General features: G+C 41.6%; 1 long non-coding RNA gene across 1 annotated transcript; it reads right to left on the bottom strand.

Annotated features, from left to right (window-relative positions):
- Positions 1 to 352: 352 nt before the first annotated feature.
- LOC133552307 (uncharacterized) lies at positions 353 to 19,214 on the bottom strand. Its single transcript, XR_009806646.1, has 3 exons — positions 18,742 to 19,214; positions 5,706 to 5,850; positions 353 to 653 (listed from the first exon to the last, which is right to left on the bottom strand). It is a non-coding gene; the product is annotated as an uncharacterized LOC133552307 (long non-coding RNA).
- Positions 19,215 to 26,506: the final 7,292 nt, after the last annotated feature.

The following is a 26,506-nucleotide window of genomic DNA, read 5'->3' as shown; positions in this document are numbered from 1 at the left end:
TTGTACAGTAAGTGTTTGTTCTAATATGTTTTTTTATGGTTAGTTTGTGTGTTTAGTACCTAGCAATGCTGCCAGAGCAGGATGTTAAACTCATTTTCATTGAGGGCCACATCGCAGTAGTGACTGGTTTCAAAGGTCCGTGTTTTTAAAAATTAATTTACATTATGCATGCGGGTAATAACCTGTGATTAATCATGATTCATCGAAATTCATAAGCATTTGATTATTAGATGTTTTTATGTATAACTTGCTTTGAAATCATGAATAAAGTTGAAGAGCTGGATATTTAAGTATTTGTTTTTAGCTCACGAAAATATTTTTTGCAATACAGTATATAATAATATAAGCAGGGATCAGTTCAATAGGTTTATTGATACTGATGAATAGTTGGGGTGCGTATGCTACTCTACGTGAATGATGCAAGAAGATGTGCAGCATTAACAATGGAAATGTTACCAGAATTTGTTGTATATGCTTGTTGGATGAATCCTTTGTCAGACCAAAGGAGTAAGGCGAGAAGGCAGTGAGAGGTCAGGGGCTGGAGAGAGGCAACGAGGTCCGTGTCCGAGCGGGGGTCGAGCATCTAGGGAGGCGGTCCATAATCCGGTGGGAAGTCGAGGCACACAACTCGATCACGGGCAACAGAGGAAACCCTACGGGGAACACAGAGGACATAAGACCGGTCACTGGGAAAGCACAGAGAGAGCAAGTACGCAGAGGGAAGCCAGAGACGGGATGCTTACTACGAAAAGTGAACTACGTTCCGGCACTGGATCTTCGGGTCCGCTGGTCTTTATGCCGTCAGCCCTTATCTGCTCCAGCTACGCTGATTGATGATTGCCTGCAGCCATGCAGGTGTGTGGACGCGATGCAGAAAGAGCGAGTAGGGGCGCATCTAGCAGAGGTGCCGGCTGCGCTTGCAGCAGATGACATGCGGGATTGTGCATGCGCCATGACATAATTGGCATGATCAGATAATATTAAAGTTAAAAATATGCATTTTTTTTCCTGTCAAAAATTAAACAACGAATGCATTTAGAAAAAAAATATATATACATTTTATTGAAACCCATTTTTTCTAGGCCACATGAAATGATGTGGCGGGCCAGAACTGGCCCCCGGGCCTCGAGTTTTTCCACATGTGTGTTAGAATATTATAATAAAGCCGCACTCGGCTTCTAAAACTTTTTGCTCATCCTCACTGTGGTCGGGCTCAAAAATATAGCATCCTCGATCATAATTTTTCCAAAGCAATCGTTGTTGGCTCTCACAAAGTCTGCTTGATTGCCATTGTTGTCGATGGGGAAGGGATCTGTGGTTCCTACCTCGACGTCTCGGAGCACAGGACTGGCTTGCTCATTACCTCTCAAAATGGCTCGGGAATCTCTGTGAGATTGATACTTTTTTGATCATATCTGTTTATTAACAATCTTTGGAGGTCTTCTGGTGTCATAAATCATAAATGTACAAACCCCGTTTTAATATGAGTTGGGAAATTGTGTTAGATGTAAATATAAACAGAATACAATGATTTGCAAATCCTTTTCAAGCCATATTCAGTTGAATATGCTACAAAGACAACATATTTCATGTTCAAACTCATAAACATTTTTTTTTGCAAATAATCATTAACTTTAGAATTTGATGCCAGCAACACGTGACAAAGAAGTTGGGAAAGATGGCAATACATACTGATAAAGTTGAGGAATGCTCATCAAACACTTATTTGGAACATCCCACAGGTGTGCAGGCTAATTGGGAACAGGTGGGTGCCATGATTGGCTATAAAAACAGCTTCCCAAAAAATGCTAAGTAATTCACAAACAAGGATGGGGTGAGGGTCACCACTTTGTAAGGAAATTGTGGAACAGTTTTAGAACAACATTTCTCAACGAGCTATTGCAAGGAATTTAGGGATTTTACCATCTACGGTCTGTAAAATCATCAAAAAGTTCAGAAAATCTGGAGAAATCACTGCACGTAAGCGATGATATTACGGACTTTTGATCCCTCAGGCGGTACTGCATCAAAAACCGACATCAGTGTGTAAAGGATATCACCACTTGGGCTCAGGAACACTTCATAAAACCACTGTCAGTAACTACAGTTGGTCGCTACATCTGTAAGTGCAAGTTAAAACTCTACTATGCAAAGCAAAACCCATTTATCAACAATACACTGAAACGCCGCCGGCTTCTCTGGGCCCGAGATCATCTAAGATGGACTGATGCAAAGTGGAAAAGTGTTCTGTGGTCTGACGAGTCCACATTTCTAATCATATTTGTAAACAGAGGCCGTGGTGTCCTCCAGAACAAAGAAGAAAAAAAAGCATCCGGATTGTCATAGGCGCAAATTTCAAAAGCCAGCATGTGTGATGGTATGGGGGTGTATTAGTGCCCAAGGCATGGGTAACTTACACATCTGTGAAGGCACCATTAATGCTGAATGGTCCATACAGGTTTTGGAGCAACATATGTTGTCATCCAAGCAACGTTATCATGGACGCCCCTGCTTATTTCAGCAAGACAATGCCAAGTCACGTGTTACAACAGCGTGGTTTCGTAGTAAAAGAGTGCGGGTACTTTCCTGGCCCGCCTGCAGTCCAGACCTGTCTCCCATGGAAAATGTGTGGCGCATTATGAAGCGTAAAATAGGACAGCGGAGACCCCGGACTGTTGAAGGACTGAAGCTCTACATAAAACAAGAATGGGAAAGAATTCCACTTTCAAAGCTTCAACAATTAGTTTCCTCAGTTCCCAAACCTTTATTGAGTGTTGTTAAAAGAAAAGGTGATGTAACACAGTGGTGAACATGCCCTTTCCCAACTACTTTGGCACGTGTTGCAGCCATGAAATTCTAAGTTAATTATTATCTGCAAAAAAAAAATTAAGTTAATGAGTTTGAACATCAAATATGTTGTCTTTGTAGCATATTCAACTGAATATGGCTTGAAAAGGATTTGCAAATCATTGTATTCTGTTTATATTTACATCTAACACAATTTCCCAACTCACATGGAAACAGGGTTTGTATGATAGTGGCTTCAATATAGAAGCAACTTATATTTCCAATATAGTGGTACTTCAACACTAGAAGAGCAGTCTTACCACCAGAGAAAACATGTGACTCCTCATTAAACAGGAAGCCACAACCTTGCACTCAAACTCCGACATAGATTTCTTTTCATATCATTATCTTACAAAGGCAGTTGTAAGATTTTGCACACAAACCATCTCATGCTCATTTTGTACTTTTTAGAAGGAGTTATTTCAGCATGCAATTACAGGTGTGCCCTGGCAGGTGTCACTCCCCGGTGCTGACTTCAGCAGGAAGCACAGAGTCCTCGACTGAGTGTCCATTTGTTTGGCGCCCTGTGTACTCCCTCGGCTCGCAGCTCAGGCGCCAGGACTGAGTTACAGCCACCGACACAAACTCATTGACATCCTCAGCAGCATTCATCTTTAGTTATCACTCTTAAACATTCTGGAAGCCCCTCCCGGGCCCATGAAATACTCTGCACTGCGGAATCTGTAATAAAGTATACACTCTGATATATACTCTGGTATATTTAGGGGGTGCAGGATTGCTTACCCTTAAATGGCATCGGCACACTATGGACAACTACCATATTATTCGGACTATAAGGCGCACTTAAAGCCCTTTCATTTTCTCAAAACTGGACAGTGCGGCCTATAAGCCGGTGCACCTAATGTAGGGAATTATTCTGGTTGTGCTTACCGACCTCGAAGCTATTCTATTTTTGTACATGGTGAAATGATAAGTGTGACCAGTAGATGGCAGTCAAACATAAGAGATATGTGTAGACTGCAATAGGATGGTAGTCACACATACGATATACATGTAGACTGCAATATGACTCAAGTAAACAACACCAAAATTTTACATGTTCCATTGAAAATACAGAACATTACACACGGCGCTCAAAAACCTATGAAAATGTTTTAGTACGACTTTGGTAAGCCATGAATCTGCACCGCCTGATGGATTGTGCTGTGCTTCAACATACCAGTATTATTATGGTGTGTGTATAAGGTAAGACATATTTTCTGCCATTTAATTTTGCAATATTATGCAAAAAGCAACTTTTCTTACCTTCTGTTACTTGCTGATCTGTGTTTGGGATCTGCATAAATCCTGAAAAATTGCGTTAATCCGCCTCTGTAGTCGATAACTTTTTCTCTATCTTCTTGTTATGGGACATTATTCCTCCGCTATTGCCATTTCTAATATAAATTAGTGGAAAGTTCTTACTTATATCTGTCAGTAAACTCACCATGGAAGCGCTAAAACATACCGGTGTAGTGAGTTTACATTATTCACCCAAGGAACTTTAGTTATTAGAGTTCCGGTCGGACGGTTTTTCACGGGACACATTTCCGGCGTTGTTTTTGCACTAGTGAGCCATGGATGAGGAGATGCTGCTCCATTATTGATTGAAGTCTGAGTGTCATTAGAACAGTTAGCTCCATCTTTTTGACACTTCTTCCACTCCCGTCCTTGCACGCTACACCGCTACGACAAAGATGACGAAGAGAAGACGCGGTGGAAGGTGAGCCACGTAAATAAGACGGCCTACGAAACGATGCATCCTGAAGCGACTGTCAGAAAGCGGCTTGAATGTGATCATTTTGACCCAAAAAAACGCATTACATGTCATGTTGACCCCAAGGAAGTTTAGTTTAGTCTTTATTTGAAGGGACAATGCGCAGAAACATTAAAGTCAAAGACAGATACTGTATGTTCTGTACCAGATTATAGCTAAATAGCTCATTTCCATCTGCAGTCCCTGGCTACCTAAATTAGAGGGATACAAAAATCATGCAATAAAATGATGACAATAAAATCATATCACATAATCCATTTAAGAAAAGTCATCCAATGCCCTTTCATGGACACTTACTTAATCGACAATACAAGCACACCTCATTTACATCATCACACAAAGACAATACATCTTCTTGTTCACATCTGTCATCATTTCCAAAAACAAGCATCATTTGAACAGTTTACAACAAAAAGTTCTCATGGATAAATATAATACAGATGAAGTTGACGTGTCAATCATAGTGTCCACCTTAGTGACCGTGTGAGCAGCTTAGATTGCTCCAAAGCCACTTTTTAACTTCAACTGTAAATGAAGAGTAATCTGTTCAAGTTTTCAAGTTTGTTGTGAGGTCCTTCCATTCCTTTATGGCTTTATATGAAAAGGCTGATTGTGCAAAAGATGTTTGACATGTGGGTACTCTACTCTGCCCCCTGGTGGAGGCTTGTGTGTTTCTAGTCGTCACAGCAGATGTAAACTGGACAAAGTGCTTAAGTGGCGCTGGTGCAGTGTTATTTAGGATTGTTGTGTGTGTATCTAAGTGTTTTACATTTATTAAAAAAAAAATAACATATGACCCCTTTAAAGGCCTACTGAAAGCCACTACTAGCCACCACGCAGTCTGATAGTTTATATATCAATGATGAAATATTAACATTGCAACACATGACAATACGGCCGCTTTAGTTTACTAAATTAAAATTTTAAATTTCCCGCGAGGTATCCTGTTGAAAACGTCGCGGAATGATGTTGACGCGTGCTTTACTATGGAACAGAGCTGCTCAAGCGAACATTTTTCTCTACCACACGTTAACCAGCAAGTTTTTGGATGAGAAAATTGTGATATTAAGTCGGCTCTTACCGGAGACTTGAGCGGAGTTTGCGTCCTCCTGCAGCAGCTGTCAAAAATGCAGCTGTGACTTTCTTGGCTCCTTCATATGGCTTCGCTCAGAGACATCGGCGGTCACCGCAGCCGCCCGACTTTCAGGTATGACTTTATAATCTTTCTAAAACACAAATAACACAATAGGCAGATAAGGGACTTTCCAGAATTATCCTAGTAAATGTGTCTAATAACATCTGAATCGCTCCCAATGCTGTCGCCTTTTTTTGTCTTTTTTCTAGTGCTTCACTCTAACTTTCCTCATCCACAAATCTTTCATCCTCGCTCAAATTAATGGGGAAATCATCACTTTCTCGGTCCTAATCGCTCTTGCTGCTGGTGGCTATGATTGTAAACAATGTTAGGATGTGAGGAGCTCTACAACCCGTGACGTCACACACACATCGTCTGCTACTTCCGGTACAGGCAAGGCTTTTCTTAAAGTTGCAAACATTATCGTCGATGTTTTCTACTAAATCCTTTCAGCAAAAATATGGCGAAATGATAAAGTATGACACATAGAATGGAGCTGCTATCCCCGTTCAAATAAGAAAATCTCATTTCAGTAGGCCTTTAATGCGCCCTATAATCCGGTGTGTTTTTGTTGTATCAATCAATCAATGTTTACTTATATAGCCCTAAATCACTAGTGTCTCAAAGGGCTGCACAAACCACTACGACATCCTCGGTAGGCCCACATAAGGGCAAGGAAAACTCACACCCAGTGGGAAAAAAGGTATGAAAAAAGATTTAAAAAATAGACCATTCATCGGCAGTGCGCCTTATAATCCGGTGCGCCCTATGGTCCGGAAAATACGGTCGGTGTAATTGTTGGCCTCTGAGGTGACAGGGAACCAGGAGTGTTGGAATGAGCCCTAAGGGGTACAAAAGTGTGAGACTTGGAGGGCATAGCGATGCCGGATTTGTTCTTCCGTGGATGCGTCGAGCAAGAACACAGCGTAAGGTAAGAAAATACATGATTTATTTCACTGATAAAAGGCTAAGAACAAAAATACTGGTGCTAGTCAGAAAAGGCAAAAAAAGGGGCTAGCATGGAAGCTAGGGAAACAAACAGATACAGTAATACTTGGCACAAGGGCACAAAAAAGGGAAAACAAAAACAGCTAGCATGAGAACTAGGAATAAATAAATAAATAAACGTAGCGCGAAAGCTAGCGAGTAGAGAATGGAAAAACAGTGGTCATTTGTTGCTTGAGAGAAAATTAGGAGCCGAGGGCGAAATAACAAAAGCGGCAGGCTTAAATAAGGCAGTAATCACGAGGAACAGGTGTGTGTCGGTGAAAACTAATGAGCAACCATGGTAACAGACTAAACAAGGAACTAAGGCAGGGCTAGGGAACCTATGGCCCTAGAGCCAGATGTGGCTCTTTTGATGACTGCATCTGGCTCTCAGATCAATCTTAGCTGACATTTCTTAACACGATTAGTAATGAATAATTCCGCCAGTAATCGGTGTTAAAAATAACGTTTAACATATAAAACATTCTTATGCATTTTAATCCATCCATCCGTTTTCAACCGCACCTGCTCAATAAGTCACATCAATGGTAAGAAGTCCATCCATCTATTCTCTACCGCTTGTCCCTTTTGGGGTCGCTGGGGTTGCTGGAGCCTATCTCAGCTGCATTTGGGCAGAAGGGTGCGTACACCCTGGACAAGTCGCCACCTCATCACAGGGCCAACACAGATAGACAGACAACATTCACACACTAGGGACCATTTAGTGTTGCCAAAGAAGTATTTTATTTATTATTGGTTAGCTTCAGAATAAAAATGATATCAAATATAAGACTTATACTCTAAAAATGTAGGTCTTACTTAAAAACTGCATGCATTTAGTTGTATTGAGTGCTAAAACATATGATACGGCTCTATTAAGCCCTTCTATTATGTTGAGGGTCAATTTGACCCATTTCAGTTTTTGTGTTGATCAAAGTACTGGCTATCCTTTCTTTTTCTTGCTGAAATTTGGTGACTTTTCCTCATCTAGGGTCATGAACTGGTGTGTAAAATCTGGACACTTTGTTGAATAGTGGAATGTCTTGCAGAGTTTGTATACAAAGATGATGTTGCGGGTCATTTTGACCCAGACGCTTTAATGTGGGTAAATAGCCAAAATAAACAAGTCTGTTTGATGTACGTTTTACTTCGATGTACAATTGTTTGGATTTTGATTGCCTCTGAGACCCAGAGCCAGGTGTGTGAAGAGAGGGAACTTTCTCACACTTGTCCTTGTCACTGTTCTCATGTCATCTCTTTGACAAACTCACCAAAAATGAGCTCCAGAAGGATGACATCTGAGGAGACAAAGAGAAGTGTGAGAAAGTTCTCTCTCTTCACACACCTGGCTCTGGGTCTCAGAGACAATCAAAATACAAACAATTGTACATCAAAGTAAAAAGTACATCAAGGAGACATGTTTATTTTTGGATCTGAACAGCTATTTACCCACATTAAAGCGCCTGGGTCAAAATGACTCGCAACATCATCTTTTTATACAAACTCTGCAAGACATTCCACTACACATCAAAGTGTCCAGTTTTACACACCAGTTCATGACCCTAGATGAGGAAAAGTCACCAGATTTCAGCAAGAAAAAGAAAGGATAACCAGTACTTTGATCAACACAAAAACTGAAATGGGTCAAATTGACCCTCAACATAATACAATTGGAATAAAAAATGTATTGTATGTCACTTTTCTAAATGTTTGTATAACATAAAATACAATTTTTATTGGTTTAACATATTTTCTTGACTGTTTTGAATGCCTTTGCACAGTCCGGGTCAAAACGACCCGCAACATAATCAATGTCATTTTTTCCAACATAATACAAGGGTTAAAAAATGTGGCTTTCATGGCTCTCTCAGCCAAGACGGTTCCCGACCCCTGAACTAAGGCAAACATTGGCAGACTGGAATACAAAAATGGAACAAAACACGAATACGGAATGATCCGAGCAGCGGATCATAACACAAAAGTGTGCTCGGGAGAATCAGAAGTGGACTGTACCTTTATTTGTGTGGTCGTAAAAAGCCAAGTGCAAGGTCCTAATGAGACAGAATGTCCCAACGGGGGAGGAGAGCTCAGCGGTTATTTACTCACCTGGACTCCTGTGGGACGAGGAACAGAAAATGCACTACGAGGTGACTCGCAAGCGTACCCAATTCCCCCCCGGTTGAAATGCATCGTCTGCGCAGCTGCAGCCAGCCTCATTTACTCCACAACCAAAGTGTCTTCCACTCCTCATTTTCCCCCTCATTACCGCATCCTTCTCTCAAGGACTGCTCGGGAGACTACAGAGGCTCAATTAGGCTTTTCTGACCGGAAATCCCCTCGCTCATAAATCAGCTCTCAGGGCTCCCGATCAGTGGGAAGAGCATCTCCTACCAAGCAGGACAGCAGCTGTTATAAATCAAAGGAGGAGTATATTGCAGGAGCTAAAATATAGCAGGCCGCTGTGCCATAAATTGGGGGGAATCATTTGTGTCTGTTAGCTGCGATATCCGCCCGGGAACAAGGACGTTCTCTCCAGCTACTTTGATTTGAGTTTCACTTCACGCCTGAAATCTATAATTATCACTAAACTCAGTTCTGTGCCACTTTTATCACCAACAACGCCTCAGCAGGCTGTAAATGCTGTGGGGGCTTTTCTAAACTTCCACACATACCTCCAGGTGCTTTTCCTTCATTGGAAAGTGAAATAAAGGGACACTTTTCATTTCTTGGTATTTAACACGGGCCCTGGGACAAACCTGACTGGAAATGCATGACAGAGCAATCCTGGCATATAGGCGGGATTATCTCCGTATTCCAGAATTAGCATTTCATTTGACTCCAAGCAGCGGAGAGAAGGAGACGGAAGGGATGATGGTGTGTGTGTGTGTGTGTGTGTGTGTGTGTGTGTGTGTGTGTGTGTGTGTGTGTGTGTGTGTGTGTGTGTGTGTGTGTGTGTGTGTGTGTGTGTGTGTGTGTGCGCTTGTATTTCTGCCCATCTTGAGACATCAACAAGGAAAAGTAGCGTCCATATGAGGACTGGTGTGAACAAGTTAGGACATAAATCATGGTCCCAATATGGAAAACAACTATTGCATCTAATAAAGAATGTCTCATGTGCACACCTGGTGGTGAAATCTATCAAAATGAGGGTGCTCCCAAAAAGGAGGTCTTGTTCAAACTGTGTCGGTTTTAAAAGTGATTCCCCCCTCTGGTCAACATATGAAATAACAAGTGTGTGTAAGAAATTGAAGTGCTCCCCCTTCTGGTCAACATATGTAATAATAGGTGTGTAAAAAATGTCAATGCGCTCCCTTTGGCCAAAATTCCTTTAAAAAAATGAAATATGTATATAGGGAGATACTGGAATAACTTGAAGTAAATAATGAAGATTAAAACCAATCACAAACAAAAGAAATCAACACCAAAAAAATAAACTATAAAAGGAGTCTTTTTCGCACAATGTGTCGACTTTTTTCTTGTAACATTGGGAACAAATTCTCATAGTATTTCTGTTTGTGTAATATTGCAATATTTTCTCAAAACAGTATGACTTTTTTTTATATCACATGATTACTTTTTATGCAAAATGCTGACATTTCTCATATAAAATTCAGATTTTTATCACAATATTGCCAATTTTTTATGTTGTTCTTGTAAAATTTTGAATTTTTTTGGTAAAATTATGACTTTTGTCATAATTTTGCCGAGTAAAATTCCGATTATTGTAATAAATACAACCTTTTTAAGTTGTCTTATAAAATTGGGAACAAATTGTTATATCTTTTCGGTTTCTGTAATATGGCAATACTTGCTTGGAAAATGATGTTTTTTCATAACAAATTATAATTTTTTAATGAAAAATGGTGACATTTACCATAAAAATAATTATTATTATTATTTTATTTTTTTGTAAAATTATGACTTTTGTCGTAATTTTACCAAGTAAAATTCCGATTATTGTAATATATCCTACCTTTTTAAGTTTTCTTATAAAATTGGGAACAAATTGTCATATCCTGTTTCTGTAATATTGCAATATTTTCTTGGAACATTATGACTTTTTTTTATATCAAATTATTAGTTTTTATTGCAAAATGGTGACATTTATCATATAAAATTCAGATTTGTATCACAATATTGGCCATTTTTTTTGTTGTTCTTGTAAAACTGAATTTTTTTTGTGTGTAAAATTATGACTTTTGTCATAATTTTGCCGAGAAAAATTCAGATTATTATTGTAATATATCCAACCTTTTTAAGTTTTCTTGTAAAATTGGGAACAAATTCTCATATCCTTTCAGTTTCTGTAATATGGCAATAATTTCTCGGAAAATTATGTTTTTTTTTTATATAAAATTATTACATTTTAATGCAAAATGGTGACATTTACCATAAAAAAACTGATTTGTGTCACAATATTGCCAATTTTTTGGTTGTTCTTGTAAAATAGTGATTTTTTTTGTTATTGTAAAATTACGACTTTTGTCATAATTTTGCCGAGTAAAATTCCGATTGTTATTGTAATATATCCAACCTTTTTAAGTTTTCTTATAAAATTGTGACTTTTGTCAAGTAAAATGACAACTCTTTTCATGAAATTGCCACAATGTTAAGCTTTTCTTGTAAAATCGCGACTGTTATTGAGGAAAATGCCAACTTTTATCAGAATATTGGACAAATGTTCAGTTTTTCTTGTGAAATGTTGACTTGCGTTGAGTAAAATACGACTTTTATTATATTACTGCCAAAACATTAAGGTTTTCTTGTGAAAGTGTGACCTTTTTCTTGTGAATTTCCCAACAAGCTGTTTTAATTTGCATAGTATGTATATATTATTCATCTGGTGCATACACATCTTTATATATCTAGAAAGGATGGTCCTAAAGTCCTGTGATGAGATGGCGACTTGTCCAGGGTTTATCCCGCCTTCCGCCCGAATGCAGCTGAGATCGGTTCCAGCGACCCCCCGCAACCCCAAATGCGACAAGTGGTAGAAAATGGATGTATGGATGGATGGTGGTCCTAAAGTAGGCATTATTCGGAGGTCTCAAGAAGGTGTGTGTGTGTGTGTGTGTGTGTGTGTGTGTGTGTGTGTGTGTGTGTGTGTGTGTGTGTGCGGGTGTGTGCGTGTGTGTGTGTGTGTGTGTGTGTGTGTGTGTGTGTGGAAGGGGGGGGGGGGGGGGGTCAGGTTTAATTAAAGCAAATGGTTCATCCAGGCCGTGTGTGATGTGAACATCTGACTAACACCCTGAAGGCTGCTGAAAAGTGTCTGACACATTCACAGACATGTTACTTTGTCTCCTAGGAGTCCTTAAACGCATCATTTGGTGGAATTCTGACTACACACCCTAATTGTCGAAATGTCAAAATCCAGCAAAAGTGATTATTTGTAGGTCTCTTCATCATAACACAATCCGACACAACACACTAACCTTGAATAGCCTCCACCCCGCAGGAAGTGGAAGTGGAATTACAGGAAGTACAAAGAAGTTGGCACGTTGTGTAAATGGTAAATAAAAACACAATACAATGATTTGCAAATCCTTTTCAACCTATATTCAATTGCAAAGACAAGATATTTAACATTTGAACTGGAAAACTTGCGGTAGAAAATGGATGGATGGATGGATAAATGACTGTTGGGAAAAAAGGTATTAAAATAACAAAGCCGCTGGTTTAAAACTAAGAATGCAACGATTATAGTCTGGCTGTACGATTACAGTCTGGGTAATAAGTGTAATAAGCTTTCAAGATTTTCTAAATTTCACAACAAAAAAGAACGTAGGAAATCACATATACCGTACATTCCTTATACAGTCCTTATTTATTACGGTCAGGAAATAACAATAATCAAATAAAACCAATATAATTGTCAAGACTAGGACTTGGGCAAGGATTGTTTTCCCGAGGTGCAAAGTGATTGTTGCGGAGACGGCGTGAAGGTAAAGACATATTTTAATTATAATTTTTTTTTAAAAAGGAATAAACGAAAAGCGCTCACACTGGAGGTACAAAACTTGGCTATGAAAAAAAAAAAAACAACTTGCACTATGGCATGAATAACGAAAACACTTACTGTGACCGAGACAAGGGCATGGAATCATGGGTTTGTAGAAGGGTGATGGATGGTGATGTTGCCAGGCGGACTAACCTTGCAACTGTGGCTTAAATAGTACTGTGGTGATTAGTGAAGACAGGTGCGTGACATGGGGACAAGGTGAAAACTACTGGGTTGCTATGGTGACAAAAACAAACAAAAGCGCACAAAGAGTCCAAAAACAAAACCAAACATGACTAAAACAAAACATGATCACACAGACATGACAATAATGACGGTACAAAGTAATAAACTAATGTATTTACTTATGAATTAATAATTGTAGTATTAACATAAAACTAAGATTAACTTTATTTATCCTCCAAGGGAGAATGTTATTCATGAGGGTAATAAACTGTCATTTAACGGTCATCCACGTTTATTTGGGGCGGTATAGCTCGGTTGATAGAGCCAGCAACTTGAGGGTTCCAGGTTCGATCCCCGCTTTCGCCATCCTAGTCACTGCCGTTGTGTCCTTGGGCAAGACACTTTACCCACCTGCTCCCAGTGCCACCCACACTGCTTTAAATGTAACTTAGATCATGGGTTTCACTACGTAAAAGCGCTTTGAGTCACTAGAGAAAAGCGCTATTTAATTATAATTCACTTCACTATTTATTCATAATCTATTTTATGCTGTAATATGATTCATGTTTTGTTTTGGTCATGCTATGTTTAGTTTTCTGGACATTTTGTTCTGTTTTGCATTTCCTTGTATGTATTGTTACCATGCCAACTGACATCTGTCATGTCTGATCCTGAGTTTTGGACGGCCTGAGCATCCCCAATCTCATCTGTTCTCCAAACTAAGCAGTGTCTGGCCTGCTTAGTACTTGGATGGGAGACTTCCTAGGAATATCAGGTGCTTTTGACCTTTGGACTCTAAGTTCCTTTTTTTTCACTCCCTGTTTCGTTACCATGACGAACAATCAGTTCACCTGTCTTGTCTCACACCTGTTTTCACTTATGTTCATTATTTAAGCCACAGTTACCAGTTAGTCAGTCTGGCAACACGACCTCCATTATCTGCTTCATGCCTTGCTATGTCGTTCATTTTGTCCACGTAAGTTTTTGTCATTCATGCCATAGCACAAGTGTTTTGTTTCATGTTTATAGCCTTTGTGCTAGTCTTTTGTTTCATAGCCCAAGTTTTGTACCTCCATTGTGAGCGCTTTTTGTTTGTTCCTGTTTTTAGTTGATGAGTAAATAAATGAAATATGTACCGACCTTCACCCCGTTTCCACTCCATTCGCTTCGCACTTCGGTAAAACAACCCATGACCAAGTCCAAGCCTGACAGTAATAATAATAAACTGAACGCAGATAATTACATCCCACGATAAAGTGCTGTTATTCTACAAGCACCTGATGTTATGTTAGTGTTTTACACTTGTTATATTCATTTACAATCCTATAGTTTATTCAACACAGACAGTAATTAGGTAGCTATTGCTGTTTGTTTACACTCAACTGACTCAACGCCAGGCTAATGATTGTTAGTCTTATGTTTCCATACCACTCAATTCTTCATGAAGTAACTTGCCACTAACATAACAACTCAGCTATTATATCTTCCCTTCACATACTGTACATACGTACATTGGACAGAACAGACCAGGGGGCCCAAAACTTTTTGACTCGGGGGCCGCATTGGGTTCAAATAATTGGGCCCGGGGCCGGGCTGTTGTATTGATATATATATATATATATATATATATACAAACCCCGTTTCCATATGAGTTGTGAAATAGTGTTAGATGTAAATATAAACAGAATACAATGATTTGCAAATCCTTTTCAAGCCATATTCAGTTGAATATGCTACAAAGACAACATATTTCATGTTCAAACTCATAAAAATTATTTTTTTTGCAAATAATCATTAACTTTAGAATTCGATGCCAGCAACACGTGATAAAGAAGTCGGGAAAGGTGGCAATAAATACTGATAAAGTTGAGGAATGCTCATCAAACACTTATTGGGAACATCCCACAGGTGTGCAGGCTAATTGGGAACAGGTGGGTGCCACGATTGGGTATAAAAACAGCTTCCCAAAAAATGCTCAGTCTTTCACAAGAAAGGATGGGGCGAGGTACACCCCTTTGTCCACAACTGCGTGAGCAAATAGTCAAACAGTTTAAGAACAACCTTTCTCAAAGTGACATTGCAAGAAATTTAGGGACTTCAACATCTACGCTCCATAATATCATCAAAAGGTTCAGAGAATCTGGAGAAATCACTCCACGTAAGCGGCATGGCCGGAAACCAACATTGAATGACCGTGACCTTCGATCTCTCAGACGGCACTGTATCAAAAACTGACATCAATCTCTAAAGGATATCACCACATGGACTCAGGAACATTTCAGAAAACCACTGTCACTAAATACAGTTGGTCGCTACATCTGTAAGTGCAAGTTAAAGCTCTACTATGCAAAGCAAAAGCCATTTATCAACAACTGCCGGCTTCTCTGGGCCCGAGATCATCTAAGATGGACTGATGCAAAGTGGAAAAGTGTTCTGTGGTCTGACGAGTCCACATTTCACATTGTTTTTGGAAATATTTGACATTGTGTCATCCGGACCAAAGGGGAAGCGAACCATCCAAACTGTTATCGACGCAAAGTTGAAAAGCCAGCATGTGTGATGGTATGGGGGTGTATTAGTGCCCAAGGCATGGGTAACTTATACATGTGTGATGGTATGGGGGTGTATTAGTGAACAAGGCATGGGTAACTTACACATGTGTGATGGTATGGGGGTGTATTAGTGAACAAGGCATGGGTAACTTACACATCTGTGATGGTATGGGGGTGTATTAGTGCCCAAGGCATGGGTAACTTACACATCTGTGATGGTATGGGGGTGTATTAGTGCCCAAGGCATGGGTAACTTACACATCTGTGATGGTATGGGGGTGTATTAGTGCCCAAGGCATGGGTAACTTACACATCTGTGATGGTATGGGGGTGTATTAGTGCCCAAGGCATGGGTAACTTACACATGTGTGATGGTATGGGGGTACATTAGTGCCCAAGGCATGGGTAACTTACACATCTGTGATGGTATGGGGGTGCATTAGTGCCCAAGGCATGGGTAACTTACACATGTGTGATGGTATGGGGGTGTATTAGTGAACAAGACATGGGTAACTTACACATGTGTGATGGTATGGGGGTGTATTAGTGAACAAGACATGGGTAACTTACACATGTGTGATGGTATGGGGGTGTATTAGTGCCCAAGGCATGGGTAACTTACACATGTGTGATGGTATGGGGGTGTATTAGTGAACAAGACATGGGTAACTTACACATGTGTGATGGTATGGGGGTGTATTAGTGCCCAAGGCATGGGTAACTTACACATCTGTGATGGTATGGGGGTACATTAGTGCCCAAGGCATGGGTAACTTACACATCTGTGATGGTATGGGGGTGTATTAGTGCCCAAGACATGGGTAACTTACACATGTGTGATGGTATGGGGGTGCATTAGTGCCCAAGGCATGGGTAACTTACACATGTGTGATGGTATGGGGGTGTATTAGTGAACAAGACATGGGTAACTTACACATGTGTGATGGTATGGGGGTGTATTAGTGCCCAAGGCATGGGTAACTTACACATCTGTGATGGTATGGGGGTGCATTAGTGCCCAAGGCATGGGTAACTTACACATCTGTGAAGGCACCATTAATGCTGAAAGGTACATACAGGTTTTGGAACAACATATGCTGCCATCTAAGCGCCGTCTTTTTCATGGACGCCCCTGCTTATTTCAGCAAGACAATGCCAAGCCACATTCAGCACGTGTTACAACAGCGTGGCTTCATTAAAAAAGAGTGCTGGTACTTTCCTGGCCTGCCTGCAGTCCAGACCTGTCTCCCATGGAAAATGTGTGGCACATTATGAAGCGTAAAATAGGACAGCAGAGACCCCGGACTGTTGAAGGACTGAAGCTCTACATAAAACAAGAATGGGAAAGAATTCCACTTTCAAAGCTTCAACAATTAGTTTCCTCAGTTCCCAAACGTTTATTGAGTGTTGTTAAAAGAAAAGGTGATGTAACACAGTGGTGAACATGCCCTTTCCCAACTACTTTGGCATGTGTTGCAGCCATGAAATTCTAAGTTAATTATTATTTGCAAAATAAAATAAAGTTTATGAGTTTGAACATGAAATATGTTGTCTTTGTAGCATATTCAACTGAATATGGCTTGAAAAGGATTTGCAAATCATTGTATTCTGTTTATATTTACATCGAACACAATTTCCCAACTCATATGGAAACGGAGTTTGTAGCATACCTGCGTGTCTCTGGAAAGGTGAATAGAAGCGTGCGCAGTGCTAGTGTCATTTTGTTTTTGTTCCGTCCAGGTTGTGTTGAAAATAAAGCACCAGAAAAATGTCCCTTCCTAGCAACTGAGGAGGACTGAAAGAAGTCCATCCATCCATTTTCTATCGCTTGTCCCTTTTGGGGTCGCGGGGAGTGCTGGAGACCTCAACTGCATTCGGGGGGAAGGCTGCGTACACCCTGGACAAGTCGCCACCTCATCACAGGGCCAACACAGATAGACAACATTCACACACTAGGGACCATTTAGTGTTGCCAATCAACCTATCCCCAGGTGCATGTCTTTGGAGGTGGGAGGGGCCTATCCCCAGGTGCATGTCTTTGGAAGTGGGAGGGGCCTATACCCAGGTGCATGTCTTTGAGGTGGGAGGAAGCCGGAGTACCCGAAGGGAACCCACGCATTCACGGGGAGAACATGCAAACTCCACACAGAAAGTGCGGAGGTGAAATGAAATAACCGTGACATTTTAATCACGGTTAACAGTAAAACCGTTTAATCGTTGCATCCCCATTAAAGACTTAATCGTACACAGGAGTGGATGTGGAGCAAAACAAAGTCTCGTATCGCACATGTAAGAATCCTGCGGAGTGCCAGATTAAAGCTGCCAGAGATTAGATGTCACCCAGATGGTGTCCATGTTGGATCCACGTCGGCTGACCTGCTAGCATTGCTGTGATTACAAGCAGTGGACTAAACGTGACATCACACCCCTCTCTCACTGACTATTCATTGCTGCTTCCAACAGATACCCTCTTGGATCTGTGGAGTTATCCCTCCAAATTGATCTTGCAATCAAGTCCCTGGTGTGTCAGCGATGGTTTTACTTCAGGCCACTATGACAACTTAATTGGCCAGAGAGTTTAACAGGACCTGCAGGACCGGTCTTGCAGCCCAACACCCAGCTTTATGAGCTCATATGTCGTCATCTCAGTTCTGTCATTTCTGCAAAAAATGTCTCCTTCACAAACTACGACTGTGACCGCAAGTGACCTTATGGACTGGACAACTCATGGGCTCTCTGTTACTGTGTTAGCACATATAGCATTGATTGATTGATTGATACTTTTATTAGTAGATTGCACAGTACAGTACATATTCCGTACAATTGACCACTAAATGGTAACACCCCAATAAGTTGTTCAACTTCTTCAAGTCGGGGTCCACGTTAATCAATTCATGGTATAAATAGCTCAGATGTTATGATTTAGATTTTTGAGTCTTTTTGTGTTTTCTGTTGATTTTGAAGTCATTCAGTTCCTGTTTGTGCACCTCTCAGTTGGTTTCTATAGTTACTCATTATTTTCACCTGCCGCCTGTTCCGAACGTGCACCTGTTTTGTGATTCCTGTCATTATTTAAGCCTGCCTTCTCCAGTCAGTCTGTCTTGCTTCCTAATTTGTTTTCATACAACATGTAACGACTTCTGTTTTCCTGCTCGCTACCTGCTAGCTTCCACGCTAGGCTATTTGTTTTTTAGCTCCCATGCCAGCTCTTTTAGTTTTGTCAAAGTCTGTTTTATTGCTTAAATAAATCATTTCCTACCTGCACGCTGTGTCCGAAGCCCGTCTGCATCCCTGGGAGAACGACATCCGCACCACGATGCGAGCAGGTCGTTACATCAGAAAGCATAACAACAAGTATATACGTTTGATTATTTACAATCTGGGGTGGGGGGATGTGGTGGGGGGGTTAGTCTAGGGTTGCAGTTGCCTGGAGGTGTTCTTTTAGTGCGGTTTTGAAGGAGAATAGCGATGCACTTTCTTTTACACCTGTTGGTGTAACGCCGGGTTGGCATAGCAGTTCCTCCAAGGATGCGTCGGCAAGAACACAGCAAAAGGTAAGAAATAAAGATTTGTTAAACTCAAAACAGGCTAGAACAAAAACACTGGTGCTAATAGAAAAAGGTAAACAAATGGCGCTAGCATGGAGGCTAGGGATAACAAACAGAAAAACTAGACTTGGCACGAAGGCACAAAAAAGTGATAACAAACCATTAGCATGAGAGTTAGAATAAAACAAAGGCGTAGCGTGTAAGCTAGCGAGAATAAAACATTTAGCGTGAGAGCTAAGAGTAAACAAAAGGCGTAGCGTGTAAGGTCACGAGAATATACAAACAAATCAGTCGTCACTGTTGCACAGAGGCAAATTAGGAAAAGTCGCCACCTCATCGCAGATATATATATATATATATATATATATATATATATATATATATATATATATATATATATGTGTGTATATATGTATGTGTGGGAAAAATCACAAGACTACTTCATCTCTACAGAACTGTTTCATGAGGGGATCCCTCAATCATCAGATTTTTTTTTATATATATATATATATATATATATATATATATATATATATATATATATAATAAAGCAGTTTGTATAATATACCGTATACTGTATATACTGTATATATACTAGAAGGGGGGGGGGGGGGGGAGATTGCCCACACTTCAGGTCCTCTCCAAGGTTCCTCATTGTCATCATTGTCACTGGCGTCCCACTGGGTGTGAGTTTTCCTTGCCCTCATGTGGGTTCTTCCGAGGATGTCGTAGTGGTTTGTGCAGCCCTTTGAAACATTTGTGATTTAGGGCTATATAAATAAACATTGATTGATTGATTGATATATATAATAGGTAAATCTGCGATGAGGTGGTGCCTTGTCCAGGGTGTACGCCGCCTTCATCCCGATTGTAGCTGAGATAGGCACCAGCACCCCCCGCGACCCCAAAGGAAATAAGCGGTAGAAAATGGATGGATGGATAATAGGTAAATATGTTATATTCTATATTGCTACAATGGTCCATTTTTAGTCTACTTTCTACCTGCATGATCCTTTCCATCCTTCCCCTTTGCATCCCTTGTAACTGAGCCACTGTGTGGAAGAATTTTCCTTGTGGATCAGTAGAGTCTGTCCAAGTCTAATGTCAAAATCTAAGTCGAAGTACCACTACTTATAAAGTACCGCGGTACTAATGAATTTAAAAAAAAGATACTATACTGCCTCTGAAAAATACCGGTGCTTTTTTTGCCCCTCAACATGATGATAATGCTGGCATACAAGTTGTTAGTCAACACACGCACACACAGCACTTGCACGCAGAAACAGAGTGGAGAGTGAAGACGGACAATAGACGTATTTTGGCTTTAAAAGTAAAGTTAAAATGCCAATGATTGTCACACACACACACACACACACACACACTAGGTGTTGTGAAATTTGTCCCTTGCATTTGACCCATCACCCTTGTTCCCCCCTTGGGAGGTGAGGGGAGCAGTGAGCAGCAACAGTGCTGCGCTCGGGAATCATTTTTGGTGATTTAACCCCCTATTCCAACTCGATGCCAAGCAGGGAGGTAATGGCTCCTATTTTAATAGTCTTTGCTTTGACTCGACCGGGGTTTGAACTCACAACCTACCGATTTTGAGGCGGACACTCTGACCACTAGGCTACTGAGTAAGGAACACTAAAGTTGGAGCTCTAAACAGTAAAGCTGTGATCTGCAAGGGCTGCTTTAAAACATACTAGAGTTAGCTAGAAGTTAGCATCTCTCCGTAGTATTTGAGCTACTTCTAAATCACTGATCCTCGCCTCCATGGTGACAAATAAACTGTTTCTTACAAGTATCATTTTCAACCAATTTATCCCACCAAATTACAGCAAGAAAAAGAAAGGATAGCCAGTAACCCCCCATCGGACCGGACAAGGGAGGGGGTCCGGTCCGATGACCACGGATGAAGTACTGGCTGTCCAGAGTCGAGACCCAGGATGGACCGCTCGTCGGGACCCAGGATGGACCGCTCGCCTGTATCAATTGGGGACATCTCTACGCTGCAGATCCGCCTCCGCTTGAGATGGTTTCCTGTGGACGGGACTCTCGCTGCTGTCTTGGATCCGCTTTGAACTGAACTCTCGCGGCTGTGTTGGAGCCACTATGGATTGAACTTTCACAGTATCATGTTAGACCCGCTCCACATCCATTGCTTTCGGTCCCCTAGAGGGGGGGGGGGTTGCCCACATCTGAGGTCCTCTCCAAGGTTTCTCATAGTCAGCATTGTCACTGGCGTCCCACTGGATGTGAATTCTCCCTGCCCACTGGGTGTGAGTTTTCCTTGCCCTTTTGTGGGTTCTTCCGAGGATGTTGTTGTCGTAATGATTTGTGCAGTCCTTTGAGACATTTGTGATTTGGGGCTATATAAATAAACATTGATTGATTGATTGAGTACTTTGATCAACACAAAAACTGAAATGGGTAAAATTGACCCTTAACATAATACAATTGGAATTAAAAATGTATTGTATGTCACTTTCCTAAATGTTTATATAACGTCAAATAAAGTTGTTATTGGTTTAACATATTTTCTTGACTCTTTTGAGTGCATTTACACAGTACGGGTCAAAATGACCCGCAGCATGATCAATGTCATTTTTTCCCAACATAATACAAGGTTTAAAGAACATACGAGTCCACCAGGGGCTTTTCCCCCCTCCCTCTTCCTGTCTTTCTTTCCATCTTCCTTGAGTGTATTTGATATTGAATAGACGGCACAATTCTTGCTTCCTAATGAACACCGTCTTCTGGTTGTTGTTGTCATGTGTGTGTCTGAGTCACAGCACCATCGGGTCATCATTCAAAGTCACACGGGCGTGACGGGAATGTACCAAAGCCTATGAATACAAACATGAACACATGAAACAATATGAAAAGTATGAAACAAAAGGTGGCCATGCAACCAAGCGACGTGACTCATTTGATGGTTTTTGACATTTAGCACATACTTTTGTTGTTCTGATGGTTTGGGTTTGGTTTGTTTCCAACATGCTTTAAAAAGGAACATGATTGTACGACACTTGCTTGAATCCACACAACTCAACACGTCCGAAAAGGAGTAGGAGGAAGTTGAACTTATTTCATTCTACTCATTTATCAAGTCTCAACAACTACTTATGGAGAAAAAGTCACCGAAAATGTGAATTAATGGGAAAAGTGTGCTTTTTATATATATATATATTTTTTTTTTAGAAAATGTGATAAATAACCCCCGTGCTTTAAAAGGAGTTAAACATTTTGGTCTTTGATCAATATGATTGTTTGGAAAAATGTAGGAGGCCATCAAAAGCATGGTGAAACTGTTTCATTTTTCTGCTCCTAAAATCTGGAATATTTTTCCTGGCAATGTTCAAAACCAACTGGAAAATACTTATTTTAACTAAGTGTCCATCCATCCATCTTCTTCCGCTTATCCGAGGTCAGGCAGCGGGGGCAGCAGCCTAAGCAGGGACCCCCAGACTTCCCTCTCCCCAGCCACTTCGTCCAGCTTCCTGGGGGATCCCGAGGTGTTCCCAGGCCAGCTGGGAGACATACAGTAGTCTTCCCAACGTGTCCTGGTTCTACCTTGTGGCCTCCAACCGATCGGACGCCTCCCTAGGGAGACGTTCGGGTGGCATCCTGACCCAATGCCCGAACCTCCCAATCTGGCTCCTCTCCATGTGGAGGAGCAGCGGCTTTACTTTGAGTTCCTCCTGGATGGCAGAGCTTCTCACCCTATCTCTAAGGGAGAGACCCAAACTCATTTTGGCCGCTTGTACCCGTGATCTTGTCCTTCCGGTCATGACCCAAAGCTCATGACCACAGGTGAGGATGGGAACGTAGATCGACCGGTAAATTGAGAGCTTTGCCTTCCGGCTCAGCTCCTTCTTCACCACAACGGATCGATACAGCATCCGCATTACTGAAGACGCCGCACCGATCCGCCTGTCGATCTCTTTGATCGATCTGCTTTAAAATGTAATATTGCAAATTATTGGTATTGGTTTTAAAAAGTAAAATGTATGACTTCTTAAAACGCCGCTGTATGGAGTGGTACACGGACGTAGGGAGAAGTGCCGGCCCAGTCACACAATATCTACAGCTTTTCACACATACACAGGCTTCATGGTGGCAGAGGGGTTAGTGCGTCTGCCTCACAATACGAAGGTCCTGCAGTCCTGGGTTCAAATCCAGGCTCGGGATCTTTCTGTGTGGAGTTTGCATGTTCTCCCCGTGAATGCGTGGGTTCCCTCCGGGTACTCTGGCTTCCTCCCACCTCCAAAGACATGCACCTGGGGATAGGTTGATTGGCAACACTAAATGGTCCCTAGTGTGTGAATGTTGTCTGTCTATCTGTGTTGGCCCTGTGATGAGTTGGTGACTTGTCCAGGGTGTACCCTGCCTTCCGCCCGATTGTAGCTGAGATAGGCGCCAGCGCCCCCGCGACCCCGAAAGGGAATAAGCGGTAGAAAATGGATGGATGGATGGATGGACAAGTGAATGCAACACAAATTTGGTCAACACCTGGGTTGAGTTTTTTCTTGCCCTGATGATGTCGTTGTGGCTCGTGCAGCCCTTTGAGACACTCTTGATTTAGGGCTATATAAGAAAACATTGATTGATGATTGATTGATGTACAAATACAGTTTCAAACATTTGAGGACGCTCCATAATGCTTGTCTCGACTCATACATTTGTCATTTTCCCAAGAATGCTTGATGTGATTGAACATGATCCACCTGACTATTTTCTAGCGTGAGAAACACACACAGACGTGTAATCTCTCCTTCCACAAAGAGAGTCTGCTGCTCATTAATCCCCATCGGCCCACGTCACTGCTCGGCCAGGGGCCCCAGATTACTCCCATTTCTGGCCTGGGACTCTCATTTAGCCCACACTTCACACCATTCTTCAACCATTGAGCCACAAAACAAATGGTATTTACCTCAAAGGCCGCAGCACCTCAGGCGGCAAACTAGGAAGTCAGTGAGGGGAGGAAAAATAATGAATATGAGTGGAAAGCAGAAGCCTGCTTCTTTTCCAACTATCAGCCTGTCATCAGTCATCCGAGAACACGGCAAACGACTGAAATGAGCTGGAGAGGGATTTGACACAGATGTCTGACATCCTCATCTAATCCTTCACCACAAACTGGAAACGCCTCGATGGGATGGACACGATTGCCATAGCAACTCAAAAATAATCCCGACGAGCCCAAAAGCCTGGGGTTGATTTCCATGTCAAATCTCCCAAACAGCGACTACGATGAGGACTGAGGATGCCGGCAATTAGTCAGGACCGGGGCCTGCGGTCCATTATCATCCACGGTCATGAGATTCTTCGGTTTTAATGCACAAGCCTCTTTAGAGCTGAAGCAAAGCTGGTTCCATCTGCTCTCGTAGTAGCCGTGGTGCCTCTTCATTTATTTCCACTTTACTGGAGGAAAACATCAACATCTGGCTTGCAAAGACAGGAGAGTGACCCGGATCATGCCAAAAGTGACCCGGATCATGCCAAAACTCCTTGAAGGAACGGTGATTGCTCTGATGTCGGATTTGAAAGAGAATAACATAAATGTATGCTTGAAGGCCGACTGAAATGAGATGTTCTTATTTAAAGGGGGATAGCAGCTCCATTCCATCAGTCATACTTCATCATATTTTTGCTGAAAAGATTTAGTAGAGAACATCCACGAGAAAGCCATAATTTCCCCATGAATTTGAGCGAGGATGAAAGATTTGTGGATGAGGATATTGATAGTGAAGGACTAGAAAAAAATAAAGAAACAAAAAGCGACGGCTCCGGGCGGCGGCACTGTGAGCGTTTCAGATGTAATTAGAAACATTTACTAAGTGTGAGGGAAGTCTTCTTTGATTTTCTGTCTTGTGATCCATGTATTTTATTTTGAAAAGCTACCCTCTTGTTTCAGATCAGGGGTCCTTCCTCTTGTGTCACCAGTCTGACGTCATCCTTGATTCCTGATTGTTTCCACCTGTTCCCCATCACTCTCACGTCCTATTTAAGCTCACTTCTCCGTTTGTCCTTTGCCAGGTGGTCTCGTCCATCGTGCCTTCTAGCGTCCATGTCCATGTCCATGTCCATGTCCATGTCCATGTTCATGTCCATGTCCATGTTCATGTCCATGTCCATGTCCATGTCCATGTCCATGTCCATGTCCATGTTCATGTCCATGTTCACGTCCATGTCCATGTCCATGTTCATGTCCATGTTCATGTCCATGTCCATGTTCAAGTCCATGTTCAAGTCCATGTTCATGTTCATGTCCATGTTCATGTCCATGTTCACGTCCATGTCCATGTTCATGTCCATGTTCATGTTCATGTCCATGTTCATGTTCATGTCCATGTCCACGTCCATGTTCATGTCCATGTTCATGTCCACATCCACGTCCATGTCCATGTCCATGTCCATGTTCATGTCCATGTTCATGTTCATGTCCATGTTCATGTTCATGTTCATGTTCATGTCCATGTTCATGTCCATGTCCATGTTCATGTCCATGTTCACGTCCATGTCCATGTCCATGTTCATGTCCATGTTCACGTCCATGTCCATGTTCATGTCCATGTTCATGTCCATGTTCATGTCCATGTTCAAGTCCATGTTCAAGTCCATGTTCATGTTCATGTCCATGTTCATGTCCATGTTCACGTCCATGTCCATGTTCATGTCCATGTTCATGTTCATGTCCATGTTCATGTCCATGTTCATGTTCATGTCCATGTCCACGTCCATGTTCATGTCCATGTTCATGTCCATGTTCACGTCCATGTCCATGTTCATGTCCATGTTCATGTTCATGTCCATGTTCATGTCCATATTCATGTCCACATCCACGTCCATGTCCACGTCCATGTCCATGTTCATGTTAATGTCCACGTCCATGTTCATGTCCATGTTCATGTCCACGTCCATGTCCATGTTCATGTTAATGTCCACGTCCATGTTCATGTCCATGTTCATGTTCATGTCCATGTTCATGTTCATGTCCACGTCCACGTCCATGGACACGTCCACGTCCATGTTCATGTCCATGTCCATGTCCATGTCCATGTCCATGTCCATGTTCATGTTCATGTCCATGTTCATGTCCATGTTCATGTTCATGTCCATGTTCATGTTCATGTTCATGTTCATGTCCATGTTCATGTCCATGTCCATGTTCATGTCCATGTTCACGTCCATGTCCATGTCCATGTTCATGTCCATGTTCACGTCCATGTCCATGTTCATGTCCATGTTCATGTCCATGTTCATGTCCATGTTCAAGTCCATGTTCAAGTCCATGTTCATGTTCATGTCCATGTTCATGTCCATGTTCACGTCCATGTCCATGTTCATGTCCATGTTCATGTTCATGTCCATGTTCATGTCCATGTTCATGTTCATGTCCATGTCCACGTCCATGTTCATGTCCATGTTCATGTCCATGTTCACGTCCATGTCCATGTTCATGTCCATGTTCAT

Source organism: Nerophis ophidion, linkage group LG05 (assembly GCF_033978795.1).
Source record: "Nerophis ophidion isolate RoL-2023_Sa linkage group LG05, RoL_Noph_v1.0, whole genome shotgun sequence".
Taxonomy (NCBI): Eukaryota; Metazoa; Chordata; class Actinopteri; order Syngnathiformes; family Syngnathidae; genus Nerophis; species Nerophis ophidion.
The sequence above is the reverse complement of the archived record's forward strand: the minus strand, read 5'-3'. Positions and strand labels throughout refer to the sequence as shown.